The sequence below is a fragment of the Oncorhynchus mykiss genome, chromosome 13, assembly GCF_057628025.1.
Source record: "Oncorhynchus mykiss isolate SJ-2025 chromosome 13, ASM5762802v1, whole genome shotgun sequence".
NCBI classification, from domain to species: Eukaryota; Metazoa; Chordata; class Actinopteri; order Salmoniformes; family Salmonidae; genus Oncorhynchus; species Oncorhynchus mykiss.
The window spans coordinates 62,188,905-62,213,908 of record NC_143034.1 but is presented as its reverse complement, the minus strand read 5'-3'; positions in this window follow the sequence as shown (position 1 = coordinate 62,213,908).

Sequence of the window (25,004 nt, the reverse complement as noted above, 5' to 3'; positions counted from 1 at the left end):
TTGGAGCAGTGGCTTCTACCTTGCTGAGCGACCTTTCAGGTTATGGCGATGTAGAACTTGTTTTACTGTGGATATAGATACTTTTGTATCTGTTTCCTGCAGCATCTTCAAAAGGTCCATTGCTGTTGTTTTGGGATTGATTTGCACTTTTTGCACCAAAGTAAGTTAATCTCTAGGAGACAGAACGCGTCTCTTTCCTGAGCGGTATGACGGCTGTGTGGTCCCATGGTGTTTATATTTGCGTCCTATTGTTTGTACAGATGAACGTGGTACCTTCAGGCGTTTGAAAATTACTCCCAATGAACCAGACTTGTGGAGGTCTACATTTTTTTTCTGAGGTCTTGGTTGATTTCTTTTGATTTTCCCATGATGTCAAGCAAAGAGGCACTGAGTTTGAAGGTAGGCCTTGAAATACATCCACTGGTACACCTCCAATTGACTCAAACTATGTCAATTAGCCTACCAGAAGCTTCTAACGCCATGACATAATTTTCTGGAATCTTCCAAGCTGTTTAACCACACAGTCAACTTAGTGTATGTAAACTTCTGACCCACTGGAAGTGTGATACAGTGAATTACAAGTTAAATAATCTGTCTGTAAACAATTGTTGGAAAAATGACTTGTGATGTCCTAATCAACTTGCCAAAACTATAGTTTGTTAACAAGAAATTAATGGAGTGGTTGAAAAACAGGTTTTAATGATTCCAACCTTAGTGTATGTAAACTTGCGACTTCAACTGTACATACAGGTCAGATGAAACTACACAAACACTTTCAACCAAAAGTGAACTTATTCCAACTTGTTGAAAAGCAGGGAGGCTATGAGAGGGAGGATTCTCATTCATACACAATGTTCACAACGTATCCTCTCTGACAGCTGACCTTTAAAATGTTGATATACCCAAACCCAACACAGGTGTGACAGCATGCAAATCCCAGATCCTGTCAAAGTCTGACGGCATTTCCATGAATTACCATGAAGCAAGTATGTAAATGTGCATATCCACACATCATTAAGCACTGGTTCTCAAAACACTTTCATTCTAGTACTGGTTTGGTTACCAATGTTCCTCGGCTATTCTTTTGGAATTGAATGTCAATGCCTTTTCCACCCTAATATTGGGTTGTCATTCCCCAGACAGTTTAGTCGAAGACAACATTTGTCATTCTTGCATGTAAAGTAGAATATCAGAATGTTATTGTCCGGGATAGTTTGTTGCCAGTATGGATGATAGTTTGCTGAACTACATACTGAATGGTTGACAATCCCTTTATAGTGCACTACTTCTGACCAGAGGTGGCTCTAGTTAATAGTAGAATAGTATATAGCTCTGGTTAATAGTAGTATAGTATATAGCTCTGGTTAATAGTAGTACAGTATATAGCTCTGGTTAATAGTAGTATAGTATATAGCTCTGGTTAATAGTAGTACAGTATATACTTCTGGTTAATAGTAGCATAGTATATACCTCTGGGTAATAGTAGTACAGTATATACTTCTGGTTAATAGTCCTACAGTATATACTTCTGGTTAATAGTAGTATAGTATATACCTCTGGTTAATAGTAGTACAGTATATAGCTCTGGTTAATAGGGTTACAGTATATACTTCTGGTTAATAGTAGTACAGTATTTAGCTCTGGTTAATAGTAGTACAGTATATACTTCTGGTTAATAGTAGTACAGTATATAGCTCTGGTTAATAGTAGTACAGTATATAGCTCTGGTTAATAGTAGTACTTTATATAGCTCTGGTTAATAGTAGTACTGTATATAGCTCTGGTTAATAGTAGTACTTTATATAGCTCTGGTTAATAGTAGTACTGTATATAGCTCTGGTTAATAGTAGTACAGTATATACTTCTGGTTAATAGTCCTACAGTATATACTTCTGGTTAATAGTAGTATAGTATATACCTCTGGTTAATAGTAGCATAGTATATACCTCTGGGTAATAGTAGTACAGTATATACTTCTGGTTAATAGTAGTACAGTATATACTTCTGGTTAATAGTACTACAGTATATACTTCTGGTTAATAGTAGTACAGTATATAGCTCTGGTTAATAGTAGTACTGTATATAGCTCTGGTTAATAGTAGTACAGTATATAGCTCTGGTTAATAGTAGTACTGTATATAGCTCTGGTTAATAGTAGTACTTTATATAGCTCTGGTTAATAGTAGTACTGTATATAGCTCTGGTTAATAGGGTTACAGTATATAGCTCTGGTTAATAGTAGTATAGTATATAGCTCTGGTTAATAGTAGTACTGTATATAGCTCTGGTTAATAGTAGTACTGTATATAGCTCTGGTTAATAGGGTTACAGTATATAGCTCTGGTTAATAGTAGTACAGTATATAGCTCTGATTAATAGTAGTATAGTATATAGCTCTGGTTAATAGTAGTATAGTATATAGCTCTGGTTAATAGTAGTATAGTATATAGCTCTGGTTAAAAGTAGTATAGTATATAGCTCTGGTTAATAGTTGTATAGTATATACCTCTTGTTAATAGTAGTATAGTATATAGCTCTGGTTAAAAGTAGTATAGTACATAGCTCTGGTTAATAGTAGTATAGTATATACCTCTGGTTAATAGTAGTATAGTATATACCTCTGGTTAATAGTAGTACAGTATATAGCTCTGGTTAATAGTAGTATAGTATATAGCTCTGGTTAAAAGTAGTATAGTATATAGCTCTGATTAATAGTAGTATAGTATATAGCTCTGGTTAATAGCTCTGTGCTGTGTTCTCCCTGGGCCAAACACTGTTGTTTACTCAGTAGGAGAGCTCTCTGGGCCCATGCCCACACCAGGAGGATGTTTTCCACAAACAGAGGGTAAAGGAGGGTCCATCCCCTGGTCCTCCCCCTGGTCCCCTCCACCACAGGGCCCTGATGAATGTGGGGGGGACATGTGAACGTACAGTACTGCCCTGTGTTATACAGTGTGGGCCCCATGAATGCAGACGTGGTTGTTATGGTCCAGATTCCTCTACTGACCCTATACTAATAAAATGGTAATTTAGCACATACTTTGGTCCGATGTGACATTACACTTTTGCATCTGTGGTGAAAGGTGACAGAGCTAGAGTGATGTTTGTCAGACCATGAGACATCCCATCTGTGGAGAAAGGTGACAGAGCTAGAGAGCTGTTTGTCAGACCATGAGACATCCCATCTGTGGTGAAAGGTGACAGAGCTAGAGAGCTGTTTGTCAGACCATGAGACATCCCATCTGTGGTGAAAGGGGACAGAGCTAGAGAGCTGTTTGTCAGACCATGAGACATCCCATCTGTGGTGAAAGGTGACAGAGCTAGAGAGCTGTTTGTCAGACCATGAGACATCCCATCTGTGGTGAAAGGTGACAGAGCTAGAGAGCTGTTTGTCAGACCATGAGACATCCCATCTGTGGTGAAAGGTGACAGAGCTAGAGAGCTGTTTGTCAGACCATGAGACATCCCATCTGTGGTGAAAGGTGACAGAGCTAGAGAGCTGTTTGTCAGACCATGAGACATCCCATCTGTGGTGAAACGTGACAGAGCTAGAGAGCTGTTTGTCAGACCATGAGACATCCCATCTGTGGTGAAAGGTGACAGAGCTAGAGAGCTGTTTGTCAGACCATGAGACATCCCATCTGTGGTGAAAGGTGACAGAGCTAGAGAGCTGTTTGTCAGACCATGAGACATCCCATCTGTGGTGAAAGGTGACAGAGCTAGAGAGCTGTTTGTCAGACCATGAGACATCCCATCTGTGGTGAAAGGTGACAGAGCTAGAGAGCTGTTTGTCAGACCATGAGACATCCCATCTGTGGTGAAAGGTGACAGAGCTAAAGAGCTGTTTGTCAGACCATGAGGCATCCCATCTGTGGTGAAAGGTGACAGAGCTAGAGAGCTGTTTGTCAGACCATGAGACATCCCATCTGTGGTGAAAGGTGACAGAGCTAGAGAGCTGTTTGTCAGACCATGAGACATCCCATCTGTGGTGAAAGGTGACAGAGCTAGAGAGCTGTTTGTCAGACCATGAGACATCCCAAAAATTGGTCCTTTCATGAAAACGTCTGTAGCGTATGGAACGGTTTGACTTAAAAACTATTATGACCACTCTAATGGTAGACTCTCACAAAAGCAATGGTGGTCTCCGTTTTGCTCTCCAACCCCCACCAGTGATACGGGACTAGTCTGAAGGTAACCGGTACCGGGTTTAAAAAATGAATGGAAGTATGAAGGTTGTTTTGAGCCTTCCCCAGAAAAAGGGTAAAATATGTGTAAAAAAAGATTTATATATACATATTTCCTGAGATTTCCTATCTCCTAGATATAGGACAAACACTTTAAAAAGGTTTTATTTTTTGACTGTCTTTTTTGTCTTTATGGATTTGTTATTCAATGTGTTTCTAGGGCCTTTTAATGCCAAATGCAATATTTATTCAAATAATTTTTGTGTATTTTTTTAAAATATGTAAATCGTCCTAAAATTCTAAATCAAATAGCGAAGTGATCCATAGTATGACCTTCTTAAAAGAGTTCCATATGTCAGCTTAGAACCATGTGGAGAAGTTTATGAATTGCCTGGAAGGGCTGTGGAACAGTGGATATCCATTGATCATTCAAATAGAACAGTTAACAGGCACTACCCTGGGATCAGTGGAGGCTGGTGACTTGAACATTTGAGGAAGATGGGAGACCCACGGTATAGGCGCGGAGCGCACAGAGACGGCAAAATGTATTTCAAAAATCGTCAAAGACTAATTATTTTAACCTAAAGCATTTAATAAAGACATTTAAAGTACAATATTATGGGGAATGGGAATGAGAGTGCTACTTCCGTGTTGGAAAGGTTTCACAGCAGTGATTGGATGAGGGTATGAGGCATGAGTTGAGGTGTTCAGAGGCTTGAACAGTGCAGGACAGGATTTGACTGGGAAGACAAAAAACTATAAGACAACAAACTACACAGATAGACAAGAGTTAAGAATGAGTTAGTCCAAGTAAGGAGTAAAATCATTAATGTGTAATAATGGGATTGTGTAACTGATTGACTCTACATACAGGAATGAGAGAAAATGGATAGGGGGACTCACAGTGCTTGAAGGGGAAACATTCAATGTGCCAGTGGATGAGCGGTCACATGACACGTGACTTCAGTTCATGTCAGGAGAAAGTTGACAATGGTAGTGGAGTTGAGTAGACATCACCTCTTAATCAGGGAACAGGAGGGGACTGTAAATACAAATAGCAGACACATTCCAGTACAGATGCTCCATCGTAAGTTTGGACAACGAGTTTCTCTCAGACATCTCAGAATTCGTAAAGTTAAACACAGACTGCGGCGCACCTCGCCTACTTGACATATTTAAAGTAGCCCAACGCGTTCCTGAATAACGCTCCAAACATCCACATACCTGACGATAACTGACAACTGCAAGCAGACAGGTGCAGGTCCCAGAGCGGTGGGGCAGTTTTTAACAGTTGATCAGACTGAAAAATCGTCTCGTTTTCATCCGATACAGCACGTCAGATATTTAGGTGTAGCCTAGGCTGCTGCAACATTTATGTCATGAGTTTTTGCTTGCGTCTATTATGTGTTATCATCTTTTCTAAATAAATACTGGAGGAAAGTGGAAAGCCTAGATGAGCGCACGTGAAAAAATGCGCAGCGCCAACCTCTCTCTTTAATATAACTTTTAATGGATGAGGCAATGGAAGCTATCAAATTATTCAGTATTGTTTTCGACATCACAGAAAAGACAGTAGAACGTTCCATATGTTCAGCAAGTAAAGCATCACAACGTGCAATTACCTCTGCAAGCTCCTTGTAGTTGCCCTTGTTAACGAAACTTTCCCTCTCATCGTGTCCTCTTTAAAGCAACATCTTGCATGCTCTGCTTTTGGTTTTTGTTGAGCTGAACTATCTATGTTGTTCAGGTCACTGCACCCACCTTTTGACCAAGGCTCAGACTTTTCAAAAAGCAGGTAAGGCCAGCAATACAGGCGGCCTGATGAAAGGCTGCCTGCTAACCAGTTATACTTTTGTTTCAAGTTAGTATTGAATGCCCTCACCTTTTCATCGTCTTCATGAAACTGATCTCAGTCTGAGGTTGACCCTCGCTTTTAATTCACACCTTTTCCGTGTACCCCAGAGAACGAAAGGGGTTCCTCAACATAGAACCCCCATAATGTTCTGTGGCACAATCCCAAAACAACTCACCAGGTTCGTTCTCTGATTCTAATTCTATGTTTGGATGGACAACATGTCAGTTCATACTGCAAAAGCTTTGATTGGTTGAAGGACATCCTCCAGAAGTGGTCATAATTACCATGTATGTGTATGGAAGGGTGTGAGGGCTACAAGCCTTCTAGGTTTAGTATTGAAGTCAATGTAGTCAGAGGATTACAGAAACTAGCTGTCCTCTGGCTACACCATGGTGCTACCCCAGACAGTGCTGTTGAAGTTACTGTAGACCTTCATTGCGATAGAGTGTATTTTAATACATTATTTGGTGACATATGAATATATTTAGTGTAGTTTTATCTAAAAAGGATCACTTTTTAATGTTTTTGCTCTACAATAAAATCCCACCTATAGTGGGCTCCATTTTGAGCTGGTGACAAATCAAACGTTTGTTTACCAGTAAAATAAATGACGGTACTGTTTTATAATATATCAATTTCACTGGTGATTTAAATGTACGTGCTTCATAATTACGAGTTTATTATAACAAATAACAAATCAGTGTTTGAGAAGGTCCCACACTTTCTCAGACTCCACCAGCCTGGCTGAACCAGCCTGAATGCTGCTATCACTGGTGTGTGTAGCATTCCGTCTGGTTTTACCAGGCTACCCCCACTCCCTCCTAATGTTCAGGCTGGTTTAACCAGGCTATCCCCACTCCCTCCTAGCTCCTAGCATTCAGACTGGTTTTACCAGGCAATCCCCACTCCCTCCTAGCTCCTAGCATTCAGACTGGTTTTACCAGGCAATCCCCACTCCCTCATAGCTCCTAGCATTCAGGCAGGTTTTACCAGGCTACCCCCACTCCCTCCTAATGTTCAGGCTGGTTTAACCAGGCTATCCCCACTCCCTCCTAGCTCCTAGCATTCAGACTGGTTTTACCAGGCAATCCCCACTCCCTCATAGCTCCTAGCGTTCCGTCTGGTTTTACCAGGCTATCCCCACTCCCTCTTAGCATTCTGTCTGGTTTTACCAGGCTATCCCCACTCCCTCCTCGCTCCTAGCGTTCAGTCTGGTTTTACCAGGCTATCCCCACTCCTTCCTAGTGTTCTGTCTGGTTTTACCAGGCTATCCACACTCCCTCCTAGCGTTCAGGCTGGTTTTACCAGGCTATCCCCACTCCCTCCTCGCTCCTAACGTTCAGTCTGGTTTTACCAGGCTATCCCCACTCCTTCCTAGTGTTCTGTCTGGTTTTACCAGGCTATCCACACTCCCTCCTAGCGTTCAGTCTGGTTTTACCAGGCTATCCCCACTCCCTCCTAGCATTCAGGCTGGGTTTACCAGGCTATCTCCACTCCCTCCTAACGTTCAGGCTGGTTTTACCAGGCTATCTCCACTCCCTCCTCGCTCCTAGCATTCAGTCTGGTTTTATCAGGCTATCCCCACTCCCTCCTAACATTCAGGCTGGTTTTACCAGGCTATCTCCACTCCCTCCTCACTCCTAGCATTCAGTCTGGTTTTACCAGGCTATCCCCACTCCCTCCTAATGTTCAGTCTGGTTTTACCAGGCTATCCCCACTCCCTCCTAACGTTCAGTCTGGTTTTACCAGGCTATCCCCACCCCCTCCTAACGTTCAGGCTGGTTTTACCAGGCTATCCCCACTCTGTCCTAGCTCCAAAGCTACCACAGGCCAGGACTACATTCTGTTAATTTGATTCTGCACACATCACCACATATTAACATGTTAATGTAAACGAAATGTCCCACCCCGGTACAGGGACAATGTAATCTGCGTATCGTCATACACATATGCAGGTGACAAGGAGTGTTGTGTCACTATCTGAGCTGTGATATTACTGTATGCTGGTTGTTAGATGTAATATGAGCTCTGTCCCGCCATGCTATTGTGCTTCAGGCTCTTCTCTCCTGCACTGAGTCCACCAACCAATCATCGTGATTCACTTCACAGACTATTTTCTCCAGGGGCGCAGTACTACTCTGGCTGAACCTGTAAAAACACATTTCACTGCACTTTTTTTTACAGGTTATCTCTCCTCATGTCCTTTCTCTCCACTGAATCTCCTCTATGGTATTGTCTCATCATGTATTCCTCTGCTTCTCCATGGCTTCCACTGTTCCTATTGTGTTATCAACCTGGAAACCCATGCACCCAAAAACAGCACAGGTGGAGTGAGTGACGCTACTCTCCTCTCCTATACACATGTTCAAGAACGCTCACTGTGCGCGCACCCTCGCGTGTGTGTGTGTGTGTGTGAGAGTGTGTGTGTAGGTTCTGATTGCTTGTGTGGGAGGTGCTGATGGGTTCTCAGTGGGTGGAGTTGCATAACATTGTCAGTGGGACTACATGGATGACTGTGTTACAGCAAGGTTAAAGAGAGAGAGAGAGAGGTATCTGTCTCTCTCTCTCTCTCTCTCTCTCTCTCTCTCTCTCTCATTGTGTATCGTTAGGAGAAACCGACTGAGCTTTAAGGTAAACAGAAGACGAGAGGAGATGAGACCTGAATCCCAGATCAGATGTTGATGTGAGGGAAATCCATGTTAGGTGTTTCATGCCCAGTGTGGGGGGCCTTCGATCAGCCTCCTAAATGCTGATAAATGAGCTACCATGTTCTGTCGAGCCTCTGCTTCACCACTGCTTCACCACGGCACCCATTGGCAATTGTGTCTGTTCTGGTACGGCCATCCAGTAGCAGAGCCTTCCCCAGTGTCCCTGACAGCCGTGCCAAGCTAGGGGCGCTTTCCATCAGGCTCTGTCAGGGCCCAGCCACCCTTTGCCTCTAGGATCAGTGGAGGGTCACATCTCCCAGCTCACCATGTGCCATTAGGTTGGCAACAGCCTGAGTTATGTCAGCTATGTACTGTAGGTATCTCCTCCACTGCCTGGTAAGAAGCCTTCAACAGAAAGAAAATACAAATCTAATATATTTTTGAAATACTTCATAGAAAAATGTACAAGTGTAACATCAAAGCAAATCAAATTGTATTTGTCACTTGTGCCGAAAACAATATATTAGCGTAAAATGCTTACTTATGAGCCCTTAACCAGAGTTTTCAAAAATTAAGAAATACAATAAAATTACAATAACGAGGCTATATACAAGGGGTACCGGTACCGAGTCAACGTGCAGGGGTACAGGTTAGTCGAGGTAATTGAGGAAAAATGTACATGTAGGTAGGGGTAAAGTGACTATGCATAGATAATAAACAGAGAGTAGCAGCAGCGAGCTGAGCAGATATAAAGATTTACTATGGCTACAGCCATGTTCATTTGTTTTCCCCAGGCTGAGGGCCAGCCATAAAACTGTTAGATAGATAGTGATGGTAAATCTTACTGTGCTGCTACACCTCACAGAGGATTACCATTAAGAGACTATGCAAGCTGGCTGCCAGGTGTCACAACACATATAGTACTACTGACACAAAGTGAGACAGGAAAATGTTGTTTACACAATCTGTTAGGAACAGGTAACTGCAAGACATAGTGAGAGTAGACATTGGTAGGCTGGCTTGTTGGTTTCATGACAAATGTCATGTTAATTGATTCAAACAGCACAAGAGAGAATGAAATGACAGGACATTGAACAGAATGGGATGTGAATAGATAGTATTTGTAAGGTCACATATAAATGTAAGATAAACAGTAAACAAATGCATGGGAGAACATGCTTTCAAAGTACTGTGGTGTAATATCTAATATGGTGCTGCTACAGTACCTAGGGCTCTGTCAGGGCATTTCACTATGTGAGCTATTCTAGTTGGGTAAAATAATCTCTCCTCCTCAAGAGGAGTTATGACTTCAGCAAATATGAAAACATGTGTTAAAGATGCACTCTTCCTCTCATTGTGTTGACATTCCCACAGACAGTTGTGTGCTGTGTGTATGTGTTTGTCTGATGTTCGTGTGCAGTGTAATATAGCAGGACACAGACAGTTGTGTGCTGTGTGAATGTGTTTGTCTGATGTTCGTGTGCAGTGTAATATAGCAGGACACAGACAGTTGTGTGCTGTGTGAATGTGTTTGTCTGATGTTCGTGTGCAGTGTAATATAGCAGGACACAGACAGTTGTGTGCTGTGTGTATGTGTTTGTCTGATGTTCGTGGGCAGTGTAATATAGCAGGACACAGACAGTTGTGTGCTGTCTGAATGTGTTTGTCTGATGTTCGTGTGCAGTGTAATATAGCAGGACACAGACTGTTGTGTGCTGTGTGAATGTGTTTGTCTGATGTTCGTGTGCAGTGTAATATAGCAGTAGAGTAGGCGGCTGTGTGTGTGTGTGTGTGTGTGTGTGTGTGTGTGTGTGTGTGTGTGTGTGTGTGAGAGAGTATTCTTCATTAGAGTCGGTATGATTTAAGGGAGCACTTGGCTACTCTCCAGCGCTGCTGCACACGTCAGCACAGAATGACAAGTACGAAGGAGGGATAGAAGAGAATGGAGAGGGATTGAGGGAGGGAGCAGAGGGACGGAGGGATAGAAGAGAATGGAGAGGGATTGAGGGAGGGAGGGAGGGAGGGATAGAAGAGAATGGAGAGGGATTGAGGGAGGGAGGGACGGATAGAGGAAGCAAGGGAGAAAGGGATGGGAGTAGCAGACGGATGATGATGACCGATACAGGTCTCGAGTTCAAGCTACCGTCCAGGGAACATGATCAAGAAGGAACTCTGCAGTTTTATGTTTGTGTGACACAGGAGCACTTTGCACTTTTAAGTACTCTACTGTGGACAATGAGCAACATGGTCTCACTAGAATAGAACATGTACAAATAGTGTAATTTGTCTATGACACCCAAGCTGACATATTAGATATGTGACAGTTTTGGTGGCATATTACTTGTTTGACTGCAAAGAAGCCAAGAGGCCAAGATTCATTAGTATACAATATTTACACGTTGAGAATACAGTTCCACTCTCTCTCTCATTCGTTTTCCAAAATGAATCCTTGAACAGGAGACTCATATGAGCCAACAGGTAGATTGTCATTTGAAATCAGAGCTGTGTAACTGAGCATGACATCTTCCAGTGGAGAAGAAAGAACAAGTCAACTCCTCTGGGAAATGAAGTCTTAGCTGAGGTACAGTTGACTTGTCTCCTGGGACGCCAACATTAGTACAATCCACAGGATCCTCACTACAGGTACCTGCTGAATGGAGAGAAGAGGATAGAGGAGAGAAGATGAGAGAGAATATTCTAGTAGCATGTGCCTATGTCCTTACTGCACCTAGAGTATTTGGAGTGCTGTATTTACAAGTGACTGGTTGCTTTCCTTATTCTTGACTTCAACCCTTATCTGATTCTCTATATGAGTTGTAGGATTGTATCTTGTTAATAAAGGGTTAAATAGGGATTTTGAAGGTGGTGGTTCTGTCCTCTACATTCTTTGCATTCCCAGTACATTGTCTCCAATCCAAGTCCCATTATACAGTACATTGTCTCCAATCCAAGTCCCATTATACAATACATTGTCTCTGTCAGGTGCGTGAATGAGGACCCAAAAGCAAATTAACAAACAGAGTTTCTTTAATGAAGAACACACGTGGGCTCAGATGGACAGGTAGATTCCGACAGGACAGGACAAGGTTGCAGCAAACACGATGATAGTCTGGTTCAGGCATGAGACACAAACAAGAATCCGACAAAGACAGGAGCAGAAACAGAGAGAGATATAGGGACCTAATCAGAGGGAAAAAGGGAACAGGTGGGAAAAGGGGTGAATGAGGTAGTCAGAGAAGACAAGGAACAGCTGGGGGAAAGAGGGACAGAAACGGTAACCTAGTACGACCAGCAGAGGGAGACAGGGTGAAAGGAAAGGACAGAAAGACACAACATGACAATACATGACAGTACCCCCCCACTCACGAGCGCCTCCTGGCGCACTCGAGGAGGAAACCTGGCGGCAACGGAGGAAATCCTCGATCAGCGCACGGTCCAGCACGTCCCGAGAGGGAACCCAACTCCTCTCCTCAGGACCGTACCCCTCCCAATCTACGAGGTACTGGTGACCACGGCCCCGAGGACGCATGTCCAAAATCCTACGGACCCTGTAGATGGGTGCGCCCTCGACAAGGATGGGGGGGGGGGGGGAGACGAGCGGGGGCGCGAAGAACGGGCTTGATACAGGAGACATGGAAGACCGGGTGGACGCGACGAAGGTATCGCGGAAGAAGAAGTCGAACTGCGACAGGATTAATGACCCGAGAAATACGGAACGGACCAATGAACCGCGGGGTCAACTTGCGAGAAGCCGTCTTAAGGGGAAGGTTCTGAGTGGAGAGCCAAACTCTCTGACCGCGACAATATCTAGGACTCTTAGTTCTACGCTTATTAGCAGCCCTCACAGTCTGCGTCCTATAACGGCAAAGTGCAGACCTGACCCTCTTCCAGGTGCGCTCGCAACGTTGGACAAAAGCCTGAGCGGAGGGGACGCTGGACTCGGCGAACTGAGATGAGAACAGCGGAGGCTGGTACCCGAGGCTACTCTGAAAAGGAAATAGCCCGGTCGCAGACGAAGGAAGCGAGTTGTGGGCGTATTCTGCCCAGGGGAGCTGTTCTGACCAAGACGCAGGGTTGCGAAAAGAAAGACTGCGTAAGATGCGACCAATAGTCTGATTGGCCCGTTCTGCTTGACCGTTAGACTGGGGGTGAAAGCCGGAAGAGAGACTGACGGAAGCCCCAATCAAACGGCAAAACTCCCTCCAAAATTGAGACGTGAATTGCGGACCTCTGTCCGAAACGACGTCTGACGGAAGGCCATGAATTCTGAAAACATTCTCGATGATGATTTGTGCCGTCTCTTTAGCAGAAGGAAGCTTAGCAAGGGGAATGAAATGAGCCGCCTTAGAGAACCTATCGACAACCGTAAGAATAACAGTCTTCCCCGCTGACGAAGGCAGTCCGGTGACAAAATCTAAGGCGATGTGAGACCACGGTCGAGAGGGAATGGGAAGCGGCCTGAGACGGCCGGCAGGAGGGGAGTTACCGGACTTAGTCTGCGCGCAGACCGAACAAGCAGCCACGAAACGACGCGTGTCATGCTCCCGGGTGGGCCACCAAAAACGCTGGCGAATGGAAGCAAGCGTACCCCGAACGCCAGGGTGGCCGGCTAACTTGGCAGAGTGAGCCCACTGAAGAACGGCCAGACGAGTAGGAACGGGAACGAAAAGAAGGTTCCTAGGACAAGCGCGCGGCGACGGAGTGTGAGTGAGCGCTTGCTTTACCTGCCTCTCAATTCCCCAGACAGTCAACCCGACAACACGCCCTTCAGGGAGAATCCCCTCGGGGTCAGTGGAGGCTACTGAAGAACTGAAGAGACGAGATAAAGCATCAGGCTTGGTGTTCTTAGAGCCCGGACGATAAGAAATCACGAACTCGAAACGAGCGAAAAACAGCGCCCAACGCGCCTGACGCGCATTAAGTCGTTTGGCAGAACGGATGTACTCAAGGTTCCTATGGTCAGTCCAAACGACAAAAGGAACGGTCGCCCCCTCCAACCACTGTCGCCATTCGCCTAGGGCTAACCGGATGGCGAGCAGTTCGCGGTTTCCCACATCATAGTTACGTTCCGACGGCGACAGGCGATGAGAAAAATACGCGCATGGGTGGACCTTGTCGTCAGAGGGGGAGCGCTGAGAAAGAATGGCTCCCACGCCCACCTCTGACGTGTCAACCTCGACAACGAACTGTCTAGAGACGTCAGGTGTAACAAGGATAGGAGCGGATGTAAAACGATTCTTGAGGAGATCAAAAGCTCCCTGGGCGGAAACGGACCACTTAAAGCACGTCTTGACAGAAGTAAGGGCTGTGAGAGGAGCTGCCACCTGACCGAAATTACGGATGAAACGACGATAGAAGTTCGCGAAGCCGAGAAAGCGCTGCAGCTCGACGCGTGACTTAGGGACGGGCCAATCAATGACAGCTTGGACCTTAGCGGGATCCATCTTAATGCCTTCAGCGGAAATAACAGAACCGAGAAATGTGACGGAGGAGGCATGAAAAGTGCACTTCTCAGCCTTCACAAAAAGACAATTCTCTAAAAGGCGCTGGAGGACACGTCGAACGTGCTGAACATGAATCTGGAGTGACGGTGAAAAAATCAGGATATCGTCAAGGTAAACGAAAACAAAGATGTTCAGCATGTCTCTCAGGACATCATTGACTAATGCCTGAAAGACAGCTGGAGCGTTAGCGAGGCCGAAAGGAAGAACCCGGTATTCAAAGTGCCCTAACGGAGTGTTAAACGCCGTCTTCCACTCGTCCCCCTCCCTGATGCGCACGAGATGGTAAGCGTTACGAAGGTCCAACTTAGTGAAAAACCTGGCTCCCTGCAGGATCTCGAAGGCTGAAGACATAAGAGGAAGCGGATAACGATTCTTCACTGTTATGTCATTCAGCCCTCGATAATCTATGCAGGGGCGCAGAGACCCGTCCTTCTTCTTGACAAAAAAAACCCCCGCTCCGGCGGGAGAGGAGGAGGGGACTATGGTACCGGCGTCAAGAGCTACAGACAAATAATCCTCGAGAGCCTTACGTTCGGGAGCCGACAGAGAGTATAGTCTACCCCGGGGGGGAGTGGTTCCCGGAAGGAGATCAATACTACAATCATACGACCGGTGTGGAGGAAGAGAGGTGGCCCTGGACCGACTGAACACCGTGCGCAGATCGTGATATTCCTCCGGCACCCCTGTCAAATCACCAGGCTCCTCCTGTGAAGAAGAGACAGAGGAAACAGGAGGGATAGCAGACATTAAACATTTCACATGACAAGAGACGTTCCAGGAGAGGATAGAATTACTAGACCAATTAATGGAAGGATTATGACAAACTAGCCAGGGATGGCCCAAAACAACAGGTGTAAAAGGTGAACGAAAAATTAAAAAATAAATGGTTTCGCTATGATTACCAGAAACAGTGAGGGTTAAAGGTAGCGTCTCACGCTGAATCCTGGGGAGAGGACTACCATCCAGGGCGAACAAGGCCGTGGACTCCCTTAACTGTCTGAGAGGAATGTCATGTTCCCGAGCCCAGGTCTCGTCCATAAAACAGCCCTCCGCCCCAGAGTCTATTAAGGCACTGCAGGAAGCTGACGAACCGGTCCAGCGTAGATGGACCGACAAGGTAGTGCAGGATCTTGAAGGAGAGACAGGAGTAGTAGCGCTCACCAGTAGCCCTCCGCTTACTGATGAGCTCTGGCTTTTACTGGACATGAAGTGACAAAATGACCAGCAGAACCGCAATAGAGACAGAGGCGGTTGGTGATTCTCCGTTCCCTCTCCTTAGTCGAGATGCGGATACCTCCCAGCTGCATAGGCTCAGCTCCCGAGCCGGCAGAGGAAGATGGTAGTGATGCGGAGAGGGGGGCAACGGAGAACGCGAGCTCCTTTCCACGAGCTCGGTGACGAAGATCAACCCGTCGCTCAATGCGAATAGCGAGTTCAATCAAGGAATCCACGCTGGAAGGAACCTCCCGGGAGAGAATCTCATCCTTTACCTCTGCGCGGAGACCCTCCAGAAGACGAGCGAGCAAAGCCGGCTCGTTCCAGCCACTGGAGGCAGCAAGAGTGCGAAACTCAATAGAGTAGTCTGTTATGGATCGATTGCCTTGACATAGGGAAGACAGGGCCCTGGAAGCCTCCTCCCCAAAAACAGATCGATCAAAAACCCGTATCATCTCCTCCTTAAAGTCCTGATACTGGTTAGTACACTCAGCCCTTGCCTCCCAGATTGCCGTGCCCCACTCACAAGCCCGTCCAGTAAGGAGAGATATGACGTAGGCGACACGAGCAGTGCTCCTGGCGTAAGTGTTGGGCTGGAGAGAAAACACAATATCACACTGGGTGAGGAACGAGCGGCATTCAGTGGGCTCCCCAGAGTAACACGGCGGGTTATTGATTCTGGGCTCCGGAGATTCGAAAGCCCTGGAAGTGGCCGGTGGATCGAGGCGGAGATGGTGAACCTGTTCTGTGAGGTTGGAGACTTGGGTGGCCAGGGTCTCAACGGCATGTCGAGCAGCAGACAATTCCTGCTCGTGTCTGCCTAGCATCGCTCCCTGGATCTCGACGGCTGAGTGGAGAGGATCCGAAGTCGCTGGGTCCATTCTTGGTCGGATTCTTCTGTCAGGTGCGTGAATGAGGACCCAAAAGCGAATTAACAAACAGAGTTTCTTTAATGAAGAACACACGTGGGCTCAGATGGACAGGTAGATTCCGACAGGACAGGACAAGGTTGCAGCAAACACGATGATAGTCTGGTTCAGGCATGAGACACACAAACAAGAATCCGACAAAGACAGGAGCAGAAACAGAGAGAGATATAGGGACCTAATCAGAGGGAAAAAGGGAACAGGTGGGAAAAGGGGTGAATGAGGTAGTCAGAGAAGACAAGGAACAGCTGGGGGAAAGAGGGACAGAAACGGTAACCTAGTACGACCAGCAGAGGGAGACAGGGTGAAAGGAAAGGACAGAAAGACACAACATGACAATACATGACAGTCTCCAATCCAAGTCCCATTATACAATACATTGTCTCCAATTCAAGTCCCATTATACAGTACATTGTCTCCAATCCAAGTCCCATTATACAATACATTGTCTCCAATCCAAGTCCCATTATACAGTACATTGTCTCCAATTCAAGTCCCATTATACAGTACATTGTCTCCAATCCAAGTTCCATTATATAATACATTGTCTCCAATCCAAGTCCCATTATATAGTACATTGTCTCCAATCCAAGTCCCATTACATAGTACATTCGTGGTCAAAAGTTTTGAGAATGACACAAATTTTAATTTTCATAAAGTCTGCTGCCTCAGTTTATATGATGGCAATTTGCATATACTCCAGAATATTATGAAGAGTGATCAGATGAATTGCAATTAATTGCAAAGTCCCTCTTTGCCATGCAAATGAACTGAATCCCCCCAAAAACATTTCCACTGCATTTCAGCCCTGCCACAAAAGGACCAGCTGACATCATGTCAGTGATTCTCTCGTTAACACAGGTGTGAGTGTTGACGAGGACAAGGCTGGAGATCACTCTGTCATGCTGATTGAGTTTGAATAACAGACTTCAAGCTTCAAAAGAAGGGTGGTGCTTGGAATCATTGTTCTTCCTCTGTCATCCATGGTTACCTGCAAGAAAACACGTGTCGTCATCATTGCTTTGCACAAAAAGGGCTTCACAGGCAAGGATATTGCTGCCAGTAAGATTGTACCTAAATCAACCATTTACCGGATCCTCAGAACTTCAAGGAGAGCTGTTCAATTGTTGTGAAGAAGGCTTCAGGGAGCCCAAGAAAGTCCAGCAAGCGCCAGGACCGTCTCCTAAAGTTGATTCAGCTGCGGGATCGGGGCACCACCAGTACAGAGCTTGCTCAGGAATGGCAGCAGGCAGGTGTGAGTGCATCTGCACGCACAGTGAGGCGAAGACTTTTGGAGGATGGCCTGGTGTCAAGAAGGGCAGCAAAGAAGCCAATTCTCTCCAGGAAAAACATAATGGACAGACTGAAATTCTGCAAAAGGTACAGGGATTGGACTGCTGAGGACTGGGGTAAAGTCATTTTCTCTGATGAATCCCTTGATGAATCCCCACATCCGGAAAAAAAGCTTGTCCAGAGAAGACAAGGTGAGCGCTACCATCCGTCCTGTGTCATGCCAACAGTAAAGCATCCTGAGACCATTCATGTGTGGGGTTGCTTCTCAGCCAAGGGTGGGCTCACTCACAATGTTGCCTGAGAACACAGCCATGAATAAAGAATGGTACCAACACATCCTGCGAGAGCAACTTCTCCCAACCATCCAGGAACAGTTTGGTGACGAACAATGCCTTTTCCAGCATGATGGAGCACCTTGCCATAAGGCACAAGTGATAACTAAGTGGCTCTTGGAACAAAACATCAATATTTTGGGTCCATGGCCAGGAAACTCCCCAGACCTTAATCCCATTGAGAACTTGTGGTCAATCCTCAAGAGGCGGGTGGACAAACAAATACCCACAAATTCTGACTAACTCTAAGCATTGATTACACAAGAATGGGCTGCCATCAGTCAGGATGTGGCCCAGAAGTTAATTGACAGCATGCCAGGGCGGATTGCAGAGATCTTGAAAAATAAGGGTCAACACTGCAAATATTGACTCTTTGTATCAAGTTCATGTAATTGTCGATAAAAGCCTCTGACACTTATGAAATGCTTGTAATTATACTTCAGTATTCGATAGTCACATATGACAAAAAATATCTAAACACACTGAGGCAACAGACTTTGTGAAAATGTATATTTGTGTCATTCTCAAAACCTTTGGCCACGACTGTACATTGTCTCCAATTCTACACTCTTAGATTAAAAGGTGCTCTCTATAACTGTCACGGCTGTTTGAAGGAGAGGACCAAGGTGTAGCGTGGTGAGCGTACATGATCTTTTAATGATCAAAATGACGTCGACAAAACAATAAACAATACAAAAACAAACCGTGAAGCTCAAAGGCAAAGTGACATAAAGAAAGTCAACTTCCCATCAAGACAGGTGGGAAAAAAGGCACCTAAGTATGGTTCCCAACCAGAGACAACGATAGACAGCTGTCCCTGATTGAGAACCATACCCGGCCAAAACATAGAGATAGAAAATCATAGAAACACAACACATAGACATGCCCACCCCAACTCACACCCTGACCAAACCAAAATAGAGACATAAAGAGGATCTCCTAGGTCAGGGCGTGACAATAACCAAAAAGGGTTTTCGGCTTTCCCCATAGGAGAACTCTTTGAAGAACCCTTTTGGTTCCAGGTAAAAACCCTTTTGGGATCCATGTAGAACCATTTCCACAAGAATCCAATAGAGTTCTACTTGGAACCAAAAAGGGTTCTTCCTGGAACCAAAAAGGTTTCTCCTATGGGGACAGCCAAAGAACCCTTTTGGAACCCTTTTTTCTCGAAGCTTGTAAGAGGTTTCAACTCCATACCCCACTCCAGGCCTCCAGCGGTACTCCTGGTCTTACTCATAGTGTTTACAGACAACCAGCACACAATAGATCCAGTTGTAATAGCTGGGTATACTTACTGAGACTATGGGTTTGTAAAGCTATTCCACACCATCAACATCATCATTTAGACTCTGTTTCTACCCTCAACAGGAAACCGGAGACGCTGATTACAGTGTGTGTGTACATGTGTGTGTGAGCCTTCTTCTGTTTGCTTGTGTTTGTGTGTGAGTCTGTAACGTGGACAATTGTGGGATAGACAGAACCAGTGAATTCCAAAGTCCAATTTTGTATTCCCAGAAATGTCTGCCACATCACAATGTTATCTCAACAAATACAAACAGTATACTAAACAGTATATCATGTATTAAATATATTCTACACATGGGAAGACTAGCTTGTCAAGGTCATTGTGAAACAATACTCTGTGACATCATTATTTCTAGATAACAACCCCCAGTATTGGATATCATAGAATCATTGATGCCAGTGTAAACTCAATAGAAGCATACATAATAGATATTCAATCAGCCTCCTTGCTGTCTCTTACTATGTATTGTCTGTGTGAGCCAGCCTGACTAAAGTTGCTGCTCTAGTAACTCTATATCACTCTCTCCTTAGTCCACTGTCTGTCTGTCTGTCTGTCTGTCTGTCTGTCTGTCTGTCTGTCTGTCTGTCTGTCTGTCTGTCTGTCTGTCTGTCTGTCTGTCTGTCTGTCTGTCTGTCTGTCTGCCCTAGTGACAGTTGCTTTCCTAGCATGGAGTTGGAGGCTTTTATTCCCACCGTAACAGCTGCTTGTGAAATGGACTGGACACACACCACCCACTGTCCATCCTTGTGACCTCTCACTCTCACACACACACAAACACTCTTACTCTCGTATACACACACAGTTTCCAAGCAACGTGTGTGTGCGTGTTTGTTTGATTTATTGTTTATTGCTGTACGTGCGTGAACATGTGCACATGTGCATCCATGAGTGCATCGTAGAATACTTAAGTACCCACATGTTACAAAAACCGGCAAAAGCCTTCATATAACAACTGTAGAATCTGAAAGAACAGATAGGCAGTAAGAAATATTGCAGAAGGACATTTTCATACCCCAAACCCGGCTGCCAGGCTGGAATCGTAATAGATTTGTCCACTGCTATACAATATAAACTCAAATTAATGTACTCAAATTAAGGATGCCTATAATGTAGAGAGAAACATAAGATAGAAGAGACACTGAGATATAATAGGTCAGAGGGTAGAAGGTAGAGGGTAGAAGGTAGAGGGTAGAAGGTAGAGGGTAGAAGAGGAGAAGGCAGAGAGAAACAGTAGTAGAGACAGTCCTTCCGGCGCCAACAGAGATGGCCGCCTCGCTTCACGTTCCTAGGAAACTATGCAGTATTTTTTTTAATGTGTGTTATTTCTTACATTGTTACCCCAGGAAATATGAGGTTTTATTGTATACAGTCAGGAGGAACTATTTCATATAAGAGCAACGTCAACTCACCAACATTACCATCAGGAATACGACTTTCCCGAAGCGAATCCTCTGTTTGGTCCACCACCCAGGACAATGGATCTGATCCCAGCCGTCGACCCAAAACAACGGCGCCGCAGAAGGGGCAGACGGAGCGGCCTTCTGGTCAGGCTCCGTAGACGGGCACATCGCGCACCGCTCCCGAGTTTACTACTCAACAATGTCCAGTCTCTTGACAACAAGGTAGATGAAATCCAAGCAAGGGTTGCCTTCCAGAGATACATCAGAGATTGTAACATTCTTTGTTTCTCACTCGGGATACGTCATCAGAGTCGGTACAGCCACCCGGTTTCTTCACGCATCGCGCCGACAGAAACAAACATCCCTCTGGTAAGAAGAAGGGCGGTTAGGGTATGCTTTATGATTAAAGAGACGTGGTGTGATCATAACAACATACAGGAAGTCATATCCTTTTGTTCACCTGACCAAGAATTCCTTACAATAAAATGCCGACCGCATTATCTACCAAGAGAATTCTCTTTGATCATAATCACAGTCGTGTATATCCCGTCCCAATCAGACACATCGATGGCCCTGAAAGAACTACATTTGACTCTATGTAAACTGGAAACCACATATACTGAGGATGCATTTATTGTAGCTGGGGATTTTAACCAGGTTAATCTGAAAACAAGGCTCCCTAAATTTTATCAGCATATCCAATGCGCGACCCGGGCTGGCAAAACCCTGGATCATTGTTATTCTAACTTCCGCAACGCATATAAAGCCCTCCCCCGCCCTCCTTTCGGGAAAATCTGACCATGACTCCATTTTGTTGGTCCCGGCATATAGACAGAAACTAAAACAGGAAGCGCCCGTGCTCAGGTCTGTTCAACACTGGTCCGAACAATCGGATTCCACGCTTCAAGATTGCTTTGATCACGTGGACTGGGATATGTTCCGCATAGCGTTGGACAATAACGTTGGTGAATATGCTGATTCGGTGAGCGAGTTTATTAACAAGTGCATCGGTGATGTTGTACCCACAGCGTCTATCAAAACATTCCCCAACCTGAAACCGTGGATTGATGGCAGCATTCGTGCAAAACTGAGCGAACCACTGCTTTTAATCAGGGCAAGGTGACTGGAAACATGACCGTATACAAACAGTGTAGCTATTCCCTCCGCAAGGCAATCAAACAAGCTAAGCGTCAGTATATAGACAAAGAAGAGTCGCAATTCAACGGCTCAGACACGAGAGGTATGTGGCAGGGTCTACAGTCAATCACAGACTATAAAAGGAAAACCAGCCCGTCACGGACCAGGATGTCTTGCTCCCAGACAAACTTAACAAATTCTTTGCTCACTCTGAGGACAACACAGTGCCACTGACACGGCCCACTACCAAAACATGCGGACTCTCCTTCACTGCAGCCAACGTGAGTAAAACATTTAAACGTGTTAACCCTCGCAAGGCTGCATTCCCAGCTGCGTCCTCAGAGGTATGTGCAGACCAGCTGGCTGGTGTGTTTAAGGACATATTCATTCAATGCTTATCCCAGTCTGCTGTTCCCACATGCTTCAAGAAGGCCACCATTGTTCCTGTTCCCAAGAGAGCGAAGGTAACAACATCTCCACCCCGCTGATCCTCAACACTGGGGCCCCACAAGGGTGCGTTCTCAGCTCTCTCCTGTACTCCCTGTTCACCCATGCGTGGCCATGCACACTTCCAACTCAATCATCAAGTTTGCAGACGACACTACAGTGGTAGGCTTGATTACCAACAATCCCGAGGCGGCCTACAGGGAGGAGGTGAGGGCCCTCGGAGTGTGGTGTCAGGACAATAACCTCACACTCAATGTCAACAAAACAAGGAGCTGATTGTGGACTTCAGGACACAGCAGAGGGAGCAGCCCCTTATCCACATCGACAGGACAGTGGTGGAGAAGGTGGAAAGTTTTAAGTTCCTCGGCGTACACATCACGGACAAATTGAATTGGTCCACCCACACAGATAGCATCGTGAAGAAGGCGCAGCAGCGCCTCTTCAACCTCAGGAGGCTGAAGAAATTTGGCTTGTCACCAAAATCACTCACAAACTTCTACAGATGCACAATCGAGAGCATCCTGTCGGGCTGTATCACCGCCTGGTATGGCAACTGCTCCTCCCACAACTGTAAGGCTCTCCAGAGGGTAGTGAGGTCTGCACAACGCATCACCGGGGGCAAACTACCTGCCCTCCAGGACACCTACACCACCCGATGTCACAGGAAGGCCAAAAAGATCTTCAAAGACAACAACCACCCGAGCCACTGCCTGTTCACCCCGCTATCATCCAGAAGGCGAGGTCAGTACAGGTGCATCAAAGCGGGGACCGAGAGACTGAAAAACAGCTTCTATCTCAAGGCCATCAGACTGTTAAACAGCCATCACTAACATTGAGTGGCTGCTGCCAACATACTGACTCATCTCTAGCCACTTTAATAATGAAAAATTGATGTAATAAATGTATCACTAGCCACTTTAAACAATGCCACTTTATATAATGTTTACATACCCTACATTACCCATATCATATGTATATACTGTACTCTATACCATCTAATGCATCTTGCCTATGCCGTTCGGCCAGCGCTCATTCATATATATATTTATGTACATATTCTTATTCATTCCTTTACACTTGTGTGTATAAGGTAGTTGTTGTGAAATTGTTAGGTTAGATTACTTGTTAGATATTACTGCATGGTCGGAACTAGAAGCACAAGCATTTCGCTACACTCGCATTAACATCTGCTCACTATGTGTATGTGACAAATAAAATTTGATTTGATTTGATTTGAGATAGAATAGGTCAGAGGGTAGAGGAGGAGGCAGAGAGAAACAGAAGATAGTAGAGACACTGAGATAGAATAGGTCAGAGGGTAGAGGAGGAGGAGGCAGAGAGAAACAGAGCTCGCTTCATGAATAGTTGATTTTCTCATAATAACCAGGAATATGCCCAGTACAGTTAGTGTGGGTGGATGAGAAGCCGTCTACCCTGTGTAACCCCAGCCGTCTACTCTGTGTAACCCCATCCGTCTACCCTGTGTAACCCTCAAACTGGGTCGTTCCACGAAATTAGCTTTTGAAACGTTAAGTAAAAATTGTGCACCAATATGTATTTTTAAAAGCTTTTGAAAAGTTAAGTAAAAATTGTGCACAAATATTTATTTTTAAAAGCTTGTTATTTAAATTAAGTGCCCTTTAATATAGACTACATGGAGAATTCAATCAAATTCTTCATTTTGACATGTCCCTCTGTCAACCACTTCTAGGAAGGTTTTAGCCCACTTAATCCCCAGGCAGTATTTATGTAATCAGACATGTTCATGCCTATCCAGCCTTATTGTGACACAATAGAAGGCTGCCCAGGCTTCACTGGAGATCAGGCAGTGTCTTCTTACTACAGTATGTTCTTTCCACAACACTTCCCCAACACTCAGAATACATGTGGATCCTCTTGTATCACTATGATGGTATAGAGTAACTGTGTCCAAAGGGATGGTACTAACGTGTCACTGTATGACATATGACTACTACTAACAGTGTATTTTCCATCATTTCTAATGAAACCATGTTGGGCTTTGTCTGTAGAAGTTGTGGCTGAAAAGATCATTGAAGAGGGAAAAGGTCATGGGTCGGTTCAGTACGTGACCTTGCTGGAGCGTTTGGGGACCACTGCTGTACAGTAGCAGACAGAAAGCCCTGTGTGTGAGAGTGAGAAGACCTGGGTGGAGAGTCAGTGAGGGGTGTAGGGTTTCTGTACAACCTGGCAGCACACATTGTAATAATGGCTAGCTGTTGTACTGCAACATGGACATGAATTAGTGTTTAGAGAAAATACCATAATCTGAGGTTATTCTGACATGGTGAAATATACAGTACAGTACAACCCTACTCTGTCCACTTCCCATTTCATTGTAGCAATCTAAGGGGAACAGCCAGCGCAGGGGATTGAACTGACAAACACTTGCCCCCCAATCCCCCCTTTCCCAAAACACGTGTACATTTAGGACATGTAAATATAGGATGTGTAAATATAGGACATGTAAGACGTGTAAATATAGGACATGTAAATATAGGACATGTAAATATAGGACGCGTAAATATAGGATGTGTAAATATAGGACGTGTAAATATAGGACTTGTAAATATAGGACATGTAAATATAGGATGTGTAAATATAGGATGTGTAAATATAGGACTATAGACTATGTCTTCCTGTATTATACCTTTTCTAAAATGTTTATTAGCCAGTGACTTTATGTTCGTATTATTATCTTTTAGTATTTCTTATTGTTGCATTGTAGAGAAGGAACCT